Source organism: Canis lupus, chromosome 9 (assembly GCF_048164855.1).
Source record: "Canis lupus baileyi chromosome 9, mCanLup2.hap1, whole genome shotgun sequence".
NCBI lineage: Eukaryota > Metazoa > Chordata > Mammalia > Carnivora > Canidae > Canis > Canis lupus.
In genome coordinates, this window is record NC_132846.1 from 20,828,356 (window position 1) to 20,846,794 (window position 18,439).

The window sequence follows — 18,439 nt, forward strand, 5'->3', positions numbered from 1 at the left end:
CCTGGGGTCCTAGGATGGAGTTCCGCATCAGACTCCCCACAGGGAATCTGCTTCTCCCTCTGCCTGCGTCTCTGCCTCTCTCTGTGTGTCTCTCATGAATAAAGAAATAAAATCTTTTTAAAAAATTAGATAATGTTTTCTAGTGGACAAAAGATAAGCACATATGTGGTATTATAAATAACGGCAAAGATATAGACATTTACTTAGAATAATAAAATATAGTGGATGTCAAGTTTCCTCCAATGATTAAAACTCTGTTCACCATAAAATAGTAAGTTGAAGAAGGTTAGGAAGTAGAAATTTGTCAAACATACTCTTGAAATTGGTTTATCTAAAACTGGATGCCTGATATCTAAATCTGAATTTTTAAAAGTATTTTCTTGCTGATTCAACAAATTGCAAGGGAATGTTAAACAAACAAAAAGTAATGTTTTAAAGACCTCAAAAATAGGCTAGTAGTACTGACTTTTATATTTTTTATCAAAGAATGAAAATTATGGTTCTCTCACATATATAATAGTTGTGGTCGAGTCAGAGGCCTTTCTGACTAAAGCATTAATTTTTGGATTTAGGATAAACTTATAATTTTCTTTAAGTTTGAATGAAAATAACAAAAAGCAAAATCACATACATTTGAGCTCATATTAATACTATTTTTAAAAATATTTTATTTATTTATTCATGAGAACACAGAGAGAGAGAGTTAGAGACATAGGCAAAGGGAGAAGCAGGCTCACTATGGGGAGCCTGATGTGGGTCTCAATCCCAGGACCTCTGCTGAGCCAAAGGCAGACACTCAACCACTGAGCCACCCAGATACCCTTAGTATTAATTTTTTAACATACTTTTACATTATGCACTTATATTATGCTAGGCACTCTTTTATGTGTTCCACAAATATTACTTCATTTCATCTTTCTACAAACTGTGTGCAGTGGCTATTGTCATCTACATTTTATAGATGAAGAAACTCAGAAAGATTAAACAGTTTGCCTAAAGTCACACAGCTAAAATGTGGCAGACCCAGGTGAAAAACTTAAGATCTTGTCCCTAAATTTCTGATCATCTCCATCATCCTATATTGTATATCTTGGGTTTTAAAATTGTCATCACTTATCATTTTTTCTTTCTCTCCTATACACACACCAAGTAAAACAATCAAAATCTCGAAACAAGTTTCACATTTTACTGACAGGACAAATCATCCAGAGGCATTATTAGAAGGCTGATTTGATATATGGTTAATGGAAAAGTTATATTAATGACTTGTAGAGGCAGAGGTCCTACAAATAAGCTTGAATTACTTATTTAGTTATACTCCTAAAATCACCACACATATTTTGTGTATTAAGATTTTTTATTTCTAAAATTATTTTCAGTATCTTTCTTTCCACCAATTGGTAATGATGTTTTAAAGTCATGATTAACAATGGAACAAACATTTATTCCTTTTCAAACAGAGTTGGATACATGTAATTTTTAATGAAAAACTCGTGAATCTGAATAAATACATGTCCTCATCTTTCAGCGCGTACCATTCCGAATAGATAATCATTAGACATTTCATACTGGATGTCAAAGAGAGTGACCCTACATTCAAGTTACTGTCACTGAACTTTCTTTTGCCTGTGCATTTAGTGTCACAAAACACTTAAATTACACATAAATTAAAAACATAAATTTACATATAAAGATATACAGGATGATCAGCCACTTATTGTGGCTTATTGTGTGAACCAAGAACTAACATTTTTATAGCATTTCATAACTACAAGTTACTTTCATACACTTTATACTAAACCTTAAGGTACATAGACAGGTATTTATTTTTTCCCCATATTTTTGAATAAAGGTGAAAAGATTGACATTCATCGAGCACTATGATTGCTGATCATTAACTGCATGTCTTCAAGAAAATAATAACACTTTTGAACCTTGTTTTTTTAACCTATAGAACAGGGCTGGTAATGTACACTTTTCTTACTTCAAGGTTTTCTACTAATACCAAAATAAGGCAGGAGAAAAGAAATTGCATACTGCAAAGGGCTTTTCCTTGTCTCGCTTTTCCCTGTCTCGCTTTTCCCATATGAACATGAGCTAAAGTTAAGTTCCTAGAGCACCACAAAATTCTTTCTGTGACAAGAATTCTATTATATAAATGTAATATGTTATTGGCTGCTCATGAACACACTCTCAACCTAGTTTAGCAAGACTTGAAGTTATAATTTAGGTAGTGTTCATATTTTTCTTTCTCTCAACATTTATACTATAGTATTAAAATTTTAAATCATTCTACTTCTGTTTTTTGGACTTGCATTAGACTTAACTTGAATGAATCCATTTCTGTTCTCCTTCTTAATCTCAACAGGGATTAAGAGACTTGCCAGACCTATCAGGGTTTTTTTAAAAAAAAGCATAACTAAACAATAGCAGAGTATTTATTTTTAAGGAAAGGTAATTTCATGCTGTTCAGATAGACAAACTGTGCCATATAAAGTATAAAAATGTTAGTCTAAAAATGGATTAATAACAAGTACTGGTTTTATAGAAAGAATTGAGGGGTACCTGCATATCTCAGATGGTTAAGCACCTACCTGCCTTTGACTCAGGTCAAGATCCCAGGATCCTAGGATGGAGCCCACCCCATGTGTCAGGCTCCCAGCTCAGTGAGGAGCCTGCTTCTCCTTCTCCACCCTGTTCGTGCTCTCTATCTTATTCTCTCTTTAAAATAAATAAATAAATAAATAAATAAATAAATAAATAAATAAATAAAATCTTTTTAAAAAGAAAGAATTGATACTATATATATATATATATATATTACTAGTAAGCTAATATTTTATAGTTCTGATAATTGAAATCCTTTTAAAGACAGTGTCATTAGACCATAACCCCATTAAAATGTAACCAAAGGCTTAGGTCATCATATACTACAATTTTTTAAAAATATTTTATTTATTTATTCATGAGAGACACAGAGAGAGGGAAAGGCAGAGACACAGGCAGAGGGAGGAGAAGCAGGCTTCATGCAAGGAGCTGGATGCAGGACTCAATCCCCGGAATCTGGGATTAGGCCCTAAGCCAAATGCAGATGCTCAATCATTGAGCCACGCAGGCATTCCTACAAATGGTTTTAATCAAAGAAAAATACCCAGAATAACAGAAGTGGCTAGTATTTTGTGTGATGCAGTAGCTCCCCATCTTACAGACTAAAGAATTCTTTTGGGAAATAATATTAACAGAGTCCATATTTTATTTTTTTAATTCTATATTCTTTCCTTACCTCTTGCAGAGAAACCTTATCATTGATATACTTGTCCCCAAAGTATCCATTATTTCTACACGATCTTCTCCAAATATAAAACCCTACAGAAGATCTCAGTAACTAGGATATTTAAAAATTATCTGATAAAGATAAATACATACCATGGATATCCTATGATTTTTAACATGTTCTGGGAATATAAAATTTTATTTTATTTGCTGTATACTTTAAACATGATATTCTTTGGGTGCCTGGGGTGGTTCAGCTAGTTAAATGATCAACTCTTTGATTTCAGCTCAGGCCTTGAGCTCAGGGTGGTGAGATGAATCCCCGTTGGGCTCTGCGCTCAGCACAGAGTCTGCTTGCGATTTTCTCTCTCCTCTCTCTCTGCCCCTCTCCCCACTCAAGTTTATGCTCCTTCTGTCTCTCAAATAAATAAATAAATAAATAAATAAATAAATAAATAAATAAATAATAAAAATAAATAAAATTGATATTCCTACTCATGGTCTTATTTTTTTTATATTTTCATCACTTAATTACCATATTTAATAATTATCTCTCCAAATTAGTTTGACTCAATACTCAAACAAATATTAAATATTTTCACTCTTGCAAAATAGCTAAGGAAAACACTAAGAAAATTACCTCAGATCTTCTTAATAATGATTAAGTAAGTAATTCAATTAAAAATCCTAAAAATTACTTACCTAAGACAATTCAGGTGAAAGGATTTTTTTAATTCTCAAGTTACTGAAAACTTTCATGTGAATATATTAAAATTAATATTTCTGAAATTATGTTATATATGACTTAAAATTCTCAATTTTTAATGTTTCATCAAGCCCTATATACTGTAGAGTTTTTCTATATTTAGCATTATGAAACAAATGCAAATTGTATGAGAGCCAGGAAAAGAAAATGCCCATCACATAAAAAAAAATCATAATGATGAATAGAAGAAAGGAGAATTACAGATATTTTTCATTTTATAATTATTCAGTAGTCTACTAAATGTAAAACAGATTTTTTTAAAAAATTAATTTTTATTTTACACCAAAGGCACGATTCCATTTGGGAAAAAATCACCTCCTCCCCATGTACACCACCACCCAGATTTGAGAACATTTGGCAGAGAATATATTGGTCAACATTATTGAATGTTTAATAACAAAATCACGTGAGGACATTTAGAACCCTGAAGCCAGTTATGATCTGGGACCAGCTTGTTGGCTAGCCGCAGCCAATTCTGTGCATCTTTTCCCAAAAATGGTTCACTGACCTCATATAGTAGGTTGGTATCACCCAAGGTTGGATCATTAACCTTCCCTATCCTATCCCCTCCTGCCAAGTTGGTTGTTAAACATTTACCAGTGTACTACAGCCAGTAGCAATTTTCCACCTATAAAATACCTTCCAGCATCAAATTTCCTCTTTGGTTGTGCACTCTGTGCAACATTGTCCAAACTGCTGAGGTTTCTCCTACTAATTCTTTGGCTCTATGATACATGTGTGGAGATCTAGAATTTCTTTATTTTTTGTTTTTATACTCACAATATCCACATTATTACAGAACTGTGCTTGGTCAATGAAGACCATTATCTAAAACATGAGTTCTAATCTTAAAATCCAAAATTTGTCATCTTCCATAAAATTAAATATTGGCATGCATAATTGATTCCATAGACTCTGCAATCTTGTGAAATTCATTCTTAAAAAAAATAAAAAATTTAAATCAATGTACTTACCTTAAAGCTACAAGTTAAAAAAATAAAGTTACAAGTTTATTTTTGATTCAAATATACATTTTTCAATATATAGAGAGTATGAAAACTGCCTATAAAAAAAAAAGAAAACTGCCTATATACTTTAAGCATTTTTATTAAAAATTAATTTTGTAAACTTCCTTAAATTTTTTTTTTTTTATTTATTTGAGAGAGAGAGAGAACACAAACAGGGATGGAATAGGTAGAAGGAGAGGGAGAACGAGACTCCCCACTGAGCTGGGAACCCAACATGGGGCTGGATCCCAAAGCCCTGGGATAATGACCTGAGCTGAAGGCAAGACACTTAACCAACTGAGCTACCCAGGCACCCCTAAAAATTCATTAATTTAAACTAAAAGCAAAAAAAATAAAAATAAAAAAAAAATAAACTAAAAGCACAAGTTCAACTAGAAGAGAGGGGAGAGAAAACCTCTGAAGACAATAAAATTAAATCTAAATAAAATGCAGGTTTATTAAAGTGCTTTTCTTGTGCTTTTTCATTCAAATATATAGTAATTAATAGACTTCAGTATTCAAATAAAATGTGTTTTATCATTTAAACAGAATTAATAAAAATTGTTTAATATGTAAATGAAATTAACGTAAAATTGGAAAATTTGTTTTCTATCAGTTGGCCTAATATTTATTATAGATAAGTATTAACCTTAAAAACAATGGTTTTCAAAATATAAGAAGCACAGAATCACCTAGAGGTCTTGTTAAAAGATTCCTTGACCCCAACCCAGAGTCTCTGTTTCAATAGATCTGGAGTATATCTGAGAATTTGCATTTCAACAAGATAATGGTACAGCAACCACACTATGATAAATACTTCTCTAAAGGTACAAGTCTTTTTGATACTGACTTTATCAGTATATTTATCAGTATTTATAAGGCTAAGCACCCTCACATTGACAAATGACTCAACTCTCTGAAACATGAATTGGGATGTTGCCTAATTAATAGACGTCAGCACCATTACTTTTAGAAGAATAAAGAAGATCTTTTCGAGGTTATCATCCTGTTGGCTCACAAACTGGCCCCTATACATAGAGGACAAGGAAAAAGCAAAGAAAGAGGCAAATGACTTCAGATTGGTAGGTGGTAAGTTTAATAAGCAAAAAAACTTACATATGAGTATTGTCTTGGGTGGCTGCTAGACAGTAGATCTCCACACCTAACTGCTTCTATTTGTATAGAAGCCTTAACTGGGTTCGGTCACACACACTCTCTAGATGGTCTCAACACACATTGCTCTCTCAAGGCTGTTTACTTGAAAATGGCTTACAGCATGGGAACAGTGGGCAAAGTGGATATTCAAGGTCTGGGGAGCTGGTTAGGAGCCTCCCAATGCCCAGGTTCAGCTAGTGGGTCAATCAGTGGTCATGTCCTCTTGATGATCTCCTCTAACATATCCACAACTAGTTGGCCCCATGATGAAAAAGACAAATAGCTTAGAATTTCTAAAAAGAAACAAGTTGCATATTTTCTGAAATCCCATAACTCATTCATTCTGAATTTATCATATCCCATGTGATAAAATAACTTTCTCATAATATCATTGTTTTCTTAGTTATAAAATATCCTTGGAAAAATCAAAGTTTTTGCGTGTGCTGTGAGAAGAAAAACTTCTACCAATATGAATTCTAGTAAAATTTGTGATAATTGGTGACAGAAACACCAAGGTGTCTTTAAACTGTTTTGTCATTTTTTAATTAGTTTTACATTGCATGTTTTATGTTGTCTTTGATTATTTACTTTTTAAAAAATATTAGCCAGCTACTAATTTGCACAATTTTTCATAATACATCTATCACAATAACCTTTGTACCTCAAAAGACAGACTTTTACATATTTTATACTGTATGTCATCATCCTCAATTTAATTAAAATATCAGTAAGAAAATATCCTCAATTTAATTAAAAATACAAAGTAAGCTGCAACAGCAGAAGTAAATAATTATGGAGGAACTTAGACAAAACAATATATACCAGCTTCTGTTATTCTTCTAGAAAGAAGTCTCTTCTGCCTGGGGCTGATCCCATATAGTTAGGATCTTCTGCTAACTCCTTGGATGCTGTGCTCCAGCAATTTATTAATTATTTTCCATATTTTATTCCTTGTTTCTTTTGTTAAAAGATTTTATTTATTTATTCATGAAGACAGAGAGAGGCAGAGACATAGGCAGAGGGAGAGGTAGGCTCCCTGCAGGAGCATCATGCAGGATTCGAACCCAGGAACCCGAATCCCGCCCTGATCCAAAGGCAGATGTTCAACCACTGAGCCACCCATGTGCCCTATTCTTCATTTCTTAATGGGGATCTGACTTGATAGATACTTCAATACCCTCTATCTGCACTTGTGTCTTTTCATTTGAATGAACGATCCCGTACCCGTCTTAGATCTCTCATCTGCCATTTTCTCCTTACCCACTGCAGGAAGGGGCTATCCTCTAATATTATTCCTCTGAAACTGGTCTTGCTAACATTACTAGTGATACGCATTAAATCTTCTCCCTCTCTTTATATTATTAATCTTTCTGCAAAACTTGATAATGTTCTCCAACCCATTTCTTGAAATTGTCGTCTATGCTTTCTTGATACCATTTTCTCCATCTCTCTATTAAGATATGTTCTTCTTCAACTTATTTCCATCTCTTTTTTCCTTTTTTGTAAATAAATTTATTTTTTATTGGTGTTCAATTTAGTCACCCATTCACCCCCACCCCCTGCCCTCCTCCCCTTCCACCACCCCTAGTTCGTTTCCCAGAGTTAGGAGTCTTTATGTTCTCCCTTTCTGATATTTCCCACACATTTCTTCTCCCTTCCCTTATATTCCCTTTCACTATTATTTATATTCCCCAAATGAGTGAGAACATATAATGTTTGTCCTTCTCCGATTGACTTACTTCACTCAGCATAATACCCTCCAGTTCCATCCACGTTGAAGGAAATGGTGGGTATTTGTCGTTTCTAATGGCTGAGTAATATTCCATTGTATACGTATATTACATCTTCTTTATCCATTCATCTTTCGATGGACCCTGAGGCTCCTTCCACAGTTTGGCTATTGTGGCCATTGCTGCTAGAAACATCGGGGTGCAGGTGTCCCGGCATTTCATTGCATCTGTATCTTTGGGGTAAATCCCCAACAGTGCAATTGCTGGGTCGTAGGGCAGGTCTATTTTTAACTCTTTGAGGAACCTCCACAGTTTTCCAGAGTGGCTGCACCAGTTCACATTCCCACCAACAGTGTAAGAGGGTTCCCTTTTCTCCGCATCCTCTCCAACATTTGTGGCTTCCTGCCTTGTTAATTTTCCCCATTCTCACTGGTGTGAGGTGGTATCTCATTGTGGTTTTGATTTGTATTTCCCTGATGGCAAGTGATGCAGAGCATTTTCTCATGTGCATGTTGGCCATGTCTATGTCTTCCTCTGTGAGATTTCTCTTCATGTCTTTTGTCCATTTCATGATTGGATTGTTTGTTTCTTTGGTGTTGAGTTTAAGAAGTTCTTTATAGATCTTGGAAACTAGCCCTTTATCTGATACGTCATTTGCAAATATTTTCTCCCATTCTGTAGGTTGTCTTTTAATTTTGTTGACTGTATCTTTTGCTGTGCAAAAGCTTCTTATCTTGATGAAGTCTCAATAGTTCATTTTTGCTTTTATTTTTTTTGCCTTCGTGGATGTAGAAATGAGAAACTGTGTTAACCTAGTAAGTGTAAAACAGAGTGGATCCCCTGTTTCCTCACAATGCTTACGTTCTTAAATATATCTCTTTCTTTTTGAGATAAGAGACATTCCTGTATGGATCCAGGAAGTTCCAATTTTGAGAGCTGCGTGGGGGGGGGGGGGCTCAACCTCATTTACTCTTTTATAGTGATCAAATTAGCAGTTAGTCCATATGGATACCAACTTCTTATCCACTCCTGAATCCAATCCTCGTTCTTGTGTCCATAGCCATATCCTCTTATTTCTTACCTTAACTACTGTTATTCTCCTTGAGAATGATTTTGTTTTTGTTTTTTAAATTCTTCTATCCCACTCTGCTGCTGGACCACACTTTCTAAAATAGGAATCCATATTTATTATTGTTCCGCCTAAAGACATTTAATGGCTTCCTGCTGACTACCAAATGAAATCACATTCTTTAAGCAGAGCATGCAAACCACTTGAGTTTACTGTCCTGTATGTCTTTTCATTTGGCTCATGTCATTCTTGCTTGCTGGAATACCCTTCTCTACCTTACTGCCTAGATCATTCCTATTTACAGTGTTTACATTTGTAAATTGTCTCTGACCTACCCAATAGAGTTAATCACTCCCTTCTTTGGAATATACACACATACACAATTATCTATTCTATTTCTTTTATTTAAATTTTTTTAAATTTATTTATTTTTCTTCCTTCCAGAATATAAGCTCACTGAAAGAGAACAATGTTCCGTTATTTACATAGCATCTGTTTATTACAATATAAACAAACCCAGGAAGTTATTAGTATAATCTAAAGTAGATCTAGATATTCTGGATCCTAATGCTTAACCACTGGTGTATGTGTTAATCCATAATCTATTTCACTTTCTCTCCAAGAGAAAGGACAACTTTAGAATTATTATTAGAATTATTATAGTTCATATTGCAACTCTTTGTTTTTTAAGATTTTATTTATTTATTCATGAGAGACAGAGAGAGAGGCAGATACATAGAGGGAGAAGCAGGCTCCCCATAAGGAGCCCGATGTGGGACTTGATCCCAGATCCTGGCATCAGGCCTTGAGCCAAAGGCAGATGCTCAACCACTGAGCCACCCAGGCATCCCATATTGCATCTCTTGTAAGTGTCAAGGAGCTCATCATATTAAAAGATAAACTGAGGCACATTAAAAAGGGTTAAGAGTTCATTTGAACACACATAGATTTGAATTGGGCAGTACCAAACCAAAGATGATTAGAAGAGCTCCACCAACAGGAACTAGAGCAGAGGTTTTTATAGAGAAGATAAGGACACAAAGCAAATAATTAATTATTTGATTGGCTATAGCTTAAGCAGTTGCCTTATTTGGGAGAGCATTGTTGTCTATTTATGATTGGTTGTTCTTAAGTTTCATTTTCTCCAATTGGAGTGCATTGACTCTGGTTTAGGTTTTGCTTTACAAAGGCATTTAGTTATGTTAGTCTAAAGGACTCCTTGTTGAATTGCTTTAAACTAAAAAATCAAAAAAATAAAAATAAAAATAAAAATAAACTAAAAATCCAGAGCACCTGGGTGGATCAGTTGGTTGAGCATGTGCCTTCAGCTCAGGTCCTGATCTCAGGGTCCTGGGATTGAGCCCCTCCTTGGGCTCTGCTCAGTGGGGAGTCTGCTTCTCTCTCTGCCCCCACCTCATGCTCTCTCTCTTTCTTTCTGTCTCTCTCTCAAAATAAATAAATACAATATTTAAAAACTAATAAAAAATAAATCCTTCCTGTAAAAAATAAACTCATAAATCTCTGGCCTTATTTACTTACGTTAATGGCTCTCTTTGTGGCACTTCCAATTATGCCACATATTGCTATATTCTTTGGAACCACAGTTTACCTTTTTCTACTCAGATTCTGTAAGTATTTTTAAAACCAAACTCTTTTATCCAAATGTAGCCTAGGTGATTCCTTCTTTGCAATAGGAGAAGTCTTATTAATAGGACTGGAGAGTGGGAGAAAGTAGGCAGTGTGATTTCGTTGATTCTAATTCTGCCCTTCCTTCTCTCCATGAAGCACAGAAAAGTTAACTTAGGGTCTCTGCATATCAGTTTTTAAAATCAAAATTAGTGGTTGAAATAGCCAGTCTCCAGATTGTAGCTATACTTGTGAGCATAGCATAATATATAGAGACATTCAATCACTACGTTGTACATGAGAATTTAATATAACATTATGTGTCAACCATAAATAGGATAAATAAATTTTAAATAATCTATAAATTCCCTTCTAATTATAAATTTTTGTTCTTGAAAAATCAAAACATTTTATTAATAAACAGAATAATTTGAAAAGTAACCACTAGTGATCAGCATATATATTTACTTAAAGGTATATATTACCACTTGTGTAAATATAAATTAAGATATATTAATGAATTTCTACCTCCCAAGGTGCAAATATAACAAAACATTCTGATCATAGTAACATACATATAAAAGTATAGGGGCTATTTATGGATAGAAATATAAATGTCAATTATCTGATTTTAATTCTGAGTAAATCATTGGCTCAGGTCATGAGCTTGGGGTCAAGCTCCCTGCTCAGGGGAAGTCTGTTTCTCCCTCTTCTTTTGCCACTGCACCTCTCCCCGCAACTCCCAGCTGCTTGTGCACACACACTCTCTCTCAAATAAATAAATAAAATATTTTAAAAGTTTTGAGTAAATCAAAGATATATTGCAATAAAATTTCAGATTAGCTAGAAAAGGCATTTATTTATTTGGAGTAACCACTAATAGATTGTATTTCAAGAATGTTTCTTTTTTTTTTAATTTTATTTATTTATTCATGAAAGACACAGAGGGAGAGGCAGAGACATAGGCAGAGGAAGAAGCAGGCTTCCTACAGGACCCTGATGCAGGACTGGATCCCAGGACCCCAGGATCACAACCCGAGCCAAAGGCAGATGCTCAATCACTGAGCCACCCAGGTGTCCTCCAAGAATGTTTCATTCATGCTGTTTACACCTGAAACACAAAGATGACTAGAAACAGAAAATGGAACCAAGTGTCAATTGCTTTTTCATGGTGACTGCTAAATCTATCATCTATCTATCTATCTATCTATCTATCTATCATCTTCTTATTTTCATGGACTGCAGTTTTGTAGTCAGGTATTCTGTTTTATCCATGTCCCAGTTACTAGCTTAGAAAAAAATAAAACAAAATATATTAAAAAAATAAATGTTATACCTCTATTGAAAAGTCTTTTCCAAGTAAGTTTTATATATATGACTGTATCTAAGGTTAAAATAACAAAGGAGAAACTGAGCTGTTTGAAATCACAAAATAAATGGTTAAGAAAAAAGCCTGGCACATTATCTTATGCATATTCATATTCTTCTACTGCAACATTTATGAGATATAGGAATAAATATTAAATTGAAAATATGAAAGAAAAAATTAAGTCTTTGCATTCATTACATTTTAAAAATAGTTATCACCTTGTGTAAATGTGATCTACAGAGAATGTGAAACACTAAATTTGCTGACTGAATCTTAGCTGAAACTACAAACACACTTGGGTATATTGTGGATCATGCTCACTTTCTTTTATAAAATTCAACAACTTTGTTCAAATCCAGGGTTTACCCTCTTGGGCTACTCATTATTCTTGCTTTTCCGTTTCAGCATTTGCTTCTTATTGAACACCACAGCACAGATACATTGTATGAAAGCAACAAATAGCAAATGAACCACAGTGGGAGAAATTTCATACAGAAAAGTCAAAGCAAAACACAATCCCAAAAAGTAACCGTGTGTTTATATATTTCATAAAACAGAAAAAAAAATTTCAAGGAAAGTAAAATTAGCTTTCAAAGCACAGTTGCCTCTTGAACTGGACATTTGCTGTATGAGGGTAAAATTACTTTGCATATTTTATAAAGAAAAAAGTTTTAACATTTATAGAAAGTAGTCTAAGTATGGCTACTCTACATACACACTGGTTTTCTTCTTTAACGTTTTAAGTTTCACTGTAAGTACTAGTTGAGGCATTTTATGCAAAATTTTCCAGAAGGCTCTTTCAAAACTATCCAAAGACGTATTCTAATTATCTTCTTATTCCAAGTAAAATCATTCCTGTGTTACTTGGTGTTGGAAAACAGGCATGGATTTCCCCTACAAAAGGGTATTCTCTTATGAAAGAGAAACCAGAAGTGATTATATAACAAAAGCAAGCCAGAAAAGCTAGTTGCATAGTGCAAGGACAGAACACAATAGGCAGAAATGAGTTCAAGAGGTCAAGGAATCCATCTTATACCTCACTAGCAATTTTCTAAATGAATGAGTAAATGTAGTACTAGTGAATCCAATCAAAATTTCCAAGATGAGGTCACTAGAAAAAAAAAAAAAGTCTTATTCTAGTTCACTGCATCAAACAAGTGTCCATCTTTCAAAATTAATTAAAAATTGTATTTTATTTTTTGTATTTTGAGCATTTTCACATTTAAGACAAAGTTCAAGTTTAAAACTACATTTGAAACTTTCCACTCTTCACCAAACTGAAAAATAAAACCTTTAATAGGTCATACAGTTCTTTCATACACATAAATATCCATTTATCTCCATCTTTTTCAAAGTGTATAAAACAAACATTTCAGTGGAACAGTATGAAAATACTTTTGATAATAAAGAATTAATGTTTGAAGTCAGGGGAAAAATATTCCTAGACAATATATAAGAAATTATTTGTATAGTTCTAAGTAAACGTTAACTTTAAAATTTGCCCACGTCCTTGCTTCCCATTCTTTTTTTTTTTTTTTTTCAAGATGTAGTGTCCCTTTTAGTATAAATGGAAACTAGAGAGCAATAACATCTCTTAGTAAATGGCAGCAAGAAAACAAAGGACTATGGGCTGCTTGGGTGGCTCAGCAGGTTAAGCTACAGTCCTGATTTTAGCTCAGGTCATGATCTTGGGGGTTGTAGGATCTGCCCTGCATGGGGCCCTCCCTCAGCATGGAGTCTGCTTATTCCTCTACCTCTGCTTCTCCTCCTCCTCCCCATGCTCTCTCTCTCTCTTTTTCTTTCTCTCAAAAATAAAAATAAATAAATAAATAAATAAAATCTTAAAAATAAAAAAAGAAGAGGAAGGACCTATCCTTGAAGCATAACCTGTATGAAAATGAGTGAGTGAGTGAATGAATGAATGAATGAATAAATTCAGTGCCAATGTTTTTATACTTTTGGTTACATTATCAGTACTACAGAAATCAGAAGTCTTAAACAATTTCTATCATAAAATGTAATAAGTCCTCAAATGTGTAGAATTGTAAAAGCCAACTATAGTGCTGAAAGCCAACTATAGTGCTTTCTATATGGTTTTCACATGTTTGAAAACCATATAGAAAGACTGCAATTTCATATAAGTTTTTACAATGATTTCCCACGTAACTCTTAGTTCCTAAATTCTGTTGCTGATGAAACAATTTAAATAGCTAATATACCTCACAATCAGTAAGTTAAACTAATTGTTCAATGAGGTATTTTTTGGTTTAAAAAGGTTCTAATCTTATATTATCAAAGGGCTAAAACAGGCCAGTGTAACCCCAAATAAGAATATTTTATGTTTTTGGCATATCCAAGCAGAAACAAAAGATACAACAGGTAGATAATAGTTAAATTAACATTGTCTATTTACAAATTAGTTTCAGAGAAACTGGGAAAATACCATCACATACCAATATAACACAATAAAACAAAGTGTTTAAAAATAATATTTTCTATAAATATTAAGGATGTTAATAAATCAGAATCCAAATAACTTAAATATGTATTTAATAATGTTTGCTTTTATTTTCATATTGCCTAACTTTTATATTATCATATTTCTTAATTTTTATAACAACATGAGAAATGGCGAAGTAAAGACTAATCTGAGAACCACGGTTAAGCTACATAAATATGAAGAAAGCTTCTTTGTTTATTCTCTAGCAAGAATACCTCTAAGGGGAAGATATTTAAGGAACTAGTTCTAAACTTTTAAAATACATTTTGAGGATAAATAGTGTCTGAAGAGAGCAACTTGAGTATTCAAGATTTTGCTCAACAATATGTCACAAAAATTGCAGAATATTTAATATGAAGGTAAATAAAAATATTAGTAGAATTTTTAGGCATCTTCCTGAGGTTTTTTATCTCACTTCTATGAAAATATGTATTGATTAAAAAGGTTATTTTGAGAAACTAGATAATTTATAGTATTTCAGTAAAATTGGTTATTCATTACATAATTTAAAGTACACTGATTGAGAACAGAAGTGCTATGTATGGAGTACTTGCTTGTACTATGTAATTTACACCAGCAAAATCATTACAATCTCCTAACCAACCCCAAACATGAGGATTATAATTTTTATTTTACACACAGTAGAGGTTCAGGCTAGAGTTAAATGGTTTCCACAAATAATGCAGTAAATTTCAGAACCAAGAGTCTAATCCAGATGTGTTATATTCCAATAATTTTTTGATTTTGCTGTGTTGTACCTGTACTTCATTAAAAGATTGTGTCCGGGTATTTCATAGGCTACCTCCCAAGACAGTTCGAGTAAATGTGGAAAAAACAAACTAGAAACTAATAGCAATAGGCTATTATTAGAGTCAATGGAGATGGCTTCCAGAGGTCTAACCAAAAGAAGATTTGGGCTTAATAGCAAATTGTGGTTGTGAAATAAAGCAAGGTCATGTTATAATGACCTCTCGTTGGTCTAAAATCTGCATTTGATGGTAAGCACTACTGTGGGAATGAAGACCAAGAGAATTGTGATTCTTCTCTCCCCAATGTCTAGTGCTGGACACTCTCTAAAACAATGAAAGGAATACACTGCAAGCAGAGAGGCCATTATATGGAAAAAAAGTTTGATGGCAAACAATCACAAAAGGATTTGTTTCATTACAGAAATCACTGGCACTACTATTGAGAAATAAATCCAAGGGAAGTTTACCACCAATCTAGCTAAGAATGTGGAGTCAATGAAGGGATCTGAATGACTAGGCGGTAAAACATAAGTAAAGCAATGAGAAGCAACTCTGTTTCTCCTAAAGAGACCATTATTAAAGAAGCGAACTGGTGAAGACATTAGGAGGAGATTACCTAATCAAGCTTTAGGAATTTATGTTAACAAATAATTGTTTTAAAAAATTTATCTCTTTTCATGTAGATAAAACTTATCCAACATACTTATCTTAATGAAAATGCATCTTTCAGAAAGTAAGTAGAAAATAGTTCTTAATTCTGTATCTGTGGTAGCTTGAAAGAAAGCCAAACCCTGTGGTTTCAACCAGATGAATGTGTCACATTACTGCCGACTTGTGGCCACCTGATTGAAATTCAGGGGCACGTTTTGGAGAAAAATAAACATTAGAAAACAGACTAAAAAACTACAGCGTAAAAGCAAGCAAGAGCTTTCTTATGCAGTTTATTATCAGGTATTTTAGAACTAAAGGTAATATACACAGTTTGAAGAAGTTAAGTCCATAGACTTTCAACAACTATCACTTCCATCTAATATGACTTGACATTTCTACTAATACTCATAAGTCAAGTCGTAAGAGCAACAATGAAACTTTTTAAGACAATATGTTTTTAAGATAATTATATACAGACTGGCTTCTTTTAAAAATAGAGTGTTAAGTAAGGGGCACCTGGTTGACTCAATGGGTAGAACATATAATTCTTGATCTCCGTGATCATGAGTTCAAGCTCCACATTGGGCATAGAATGAACTTTAGCTTTTTTTTTTTTTTTTCAAGATTTTATTTATTTATTCATGAGAGACAGAGAGAGCAGAGGCATAGGCAGAGAGAGAAGCAGACTTCCCACAGCGAGCCTGATGTGGGACTCAGTCCCAAGACCCTGGGATCACAACCTGAGCCAAAGGCAGACCCTCAATGACTGAGCCACTCAGGTACCCTAGAGCTTACTTAAAAAAAAAAAAAAAAAGAATCAAGTCAAAATGTTCCTGAATATATAAATATAAAACTTTCTAAATGTTTTTCCAAGGTTAAAAACTAGGCGCTCAGCATTTTCAAAAATACGTAAAAGATAAAATAGAGAATATAGTACCATACTTAGCATTCAATCCTGTATGCAAATTTAAGAATGACTGTAGTGTCTTAGCTTCCTGGATAAATAACATACTTTACAGAAATTCTACTTTTTAGAAATCATGTTCATATTTCTAAAGTGGGTAAACAACTAGTCACTGACACTTTAGTTTGAATTAGCTTTGAATTAGCAAATTAAATTTGTTTTCTTAAGAATTTAATTAGATCCATCTAATAATATGGCTAACTTATTGACAAGATTATTTGACAAGAAAAGGAAAATAATTCACAGTATTGTACCGTTCTTCTCTGGATTAGATATTTCTAGGTAGGATGTTGTGCTTTGGGGTTTCTGGGTAACTATATGGAAGTGCCAGACAATAAGGAATTGATACCAGGACATAACCGAATAAGGAAGAAAAATAGATGGATGGATATTAAAGACAGTATCTACGTCTTGCTTGCAATAATGCCTAAGAATTGCTTTACCCCTCCTGCGATGTTTATCTCTGAAATAACTTCTCTTTGAATTTTCTCAAAAAGTTCTTGCCTATGACACAATCCTTAAAAATATTACACTTGTGTTTTAATAATTAAGCTTCAATAAAGACTCTTAGTAAAAGAAATGGCCACTCTCATCTAATAATTTATTGGGGTCTTATTGCTAGTTCCAGCTATCATGAGGTAGACCTTAATCACATAATGCACCATTACCATCATCTATCGAGGTTAAAGAGACAACAGAGAAAACAGGAAAAAAAAAGTAAATGTATGTTTTACACAAGTAAAAATATCAAAAGACAATAAAAAATTATTTAAAAATAAAGGGAAAATATCTTCTGTCTCTAGTAAGAATAAGTAGTAAATATATTTGATTTTTTTGGAAGCTCTAAAGTGGATAAATGAGAACTCTGTTCACTTATAAAAGAAATATGCTAGATCTTCAAGTCTGGTTAGAGTTCAGTTGAATCCTTTTTTTGGGAGGTAAGGTCTATTTACCACCACAATTTGTACCTTAGAACTTTATAGGCAGGAGCAACATCAGAAACCTATTTCTAAGATAATTAAATCTCTTTTTATATTTCAAAACAATGCATGGCACAACTATGACAGTTTTTTTTTTTAATCTTTATGTTTGGTTTTTACTTAACTTTTTTAATGTTATCACTTCAGTTCAGAAACTTGTCTTTTCCTGTTGTTTCTTCATATCATTTTCCAGTCTTTAATTAACAGAGAGCCTTATATTAATAAACGAATCAAAAGCTCTTCACAATAGTGATTTATCACCCAGAAAATCTGGAGATAATTTCACCTTAAATAACATTAAAAAAATAACATTTTAAAAGTGTACATCAACAAAAAATGGATTGAAAAGACAATTTATCACACACGTCAATCCGCAAAAGTAAGAAAATTCATGGAGGAAGAATAAATCATGCCTTTCTCATTGCCTTGGAAGAAACTCAAATGCCAAACACTAATACATCAGAAACGTAGGTTACCTTTTAGTTATTATCACTTCGCTGACAAAATTCACATTTCTATTTGTTGTCTGAAATTAGCAAAATACAACTTTTCCAAATTCTGGATTATTCTGGGACAACAGTCCAACATTTATAACCATGA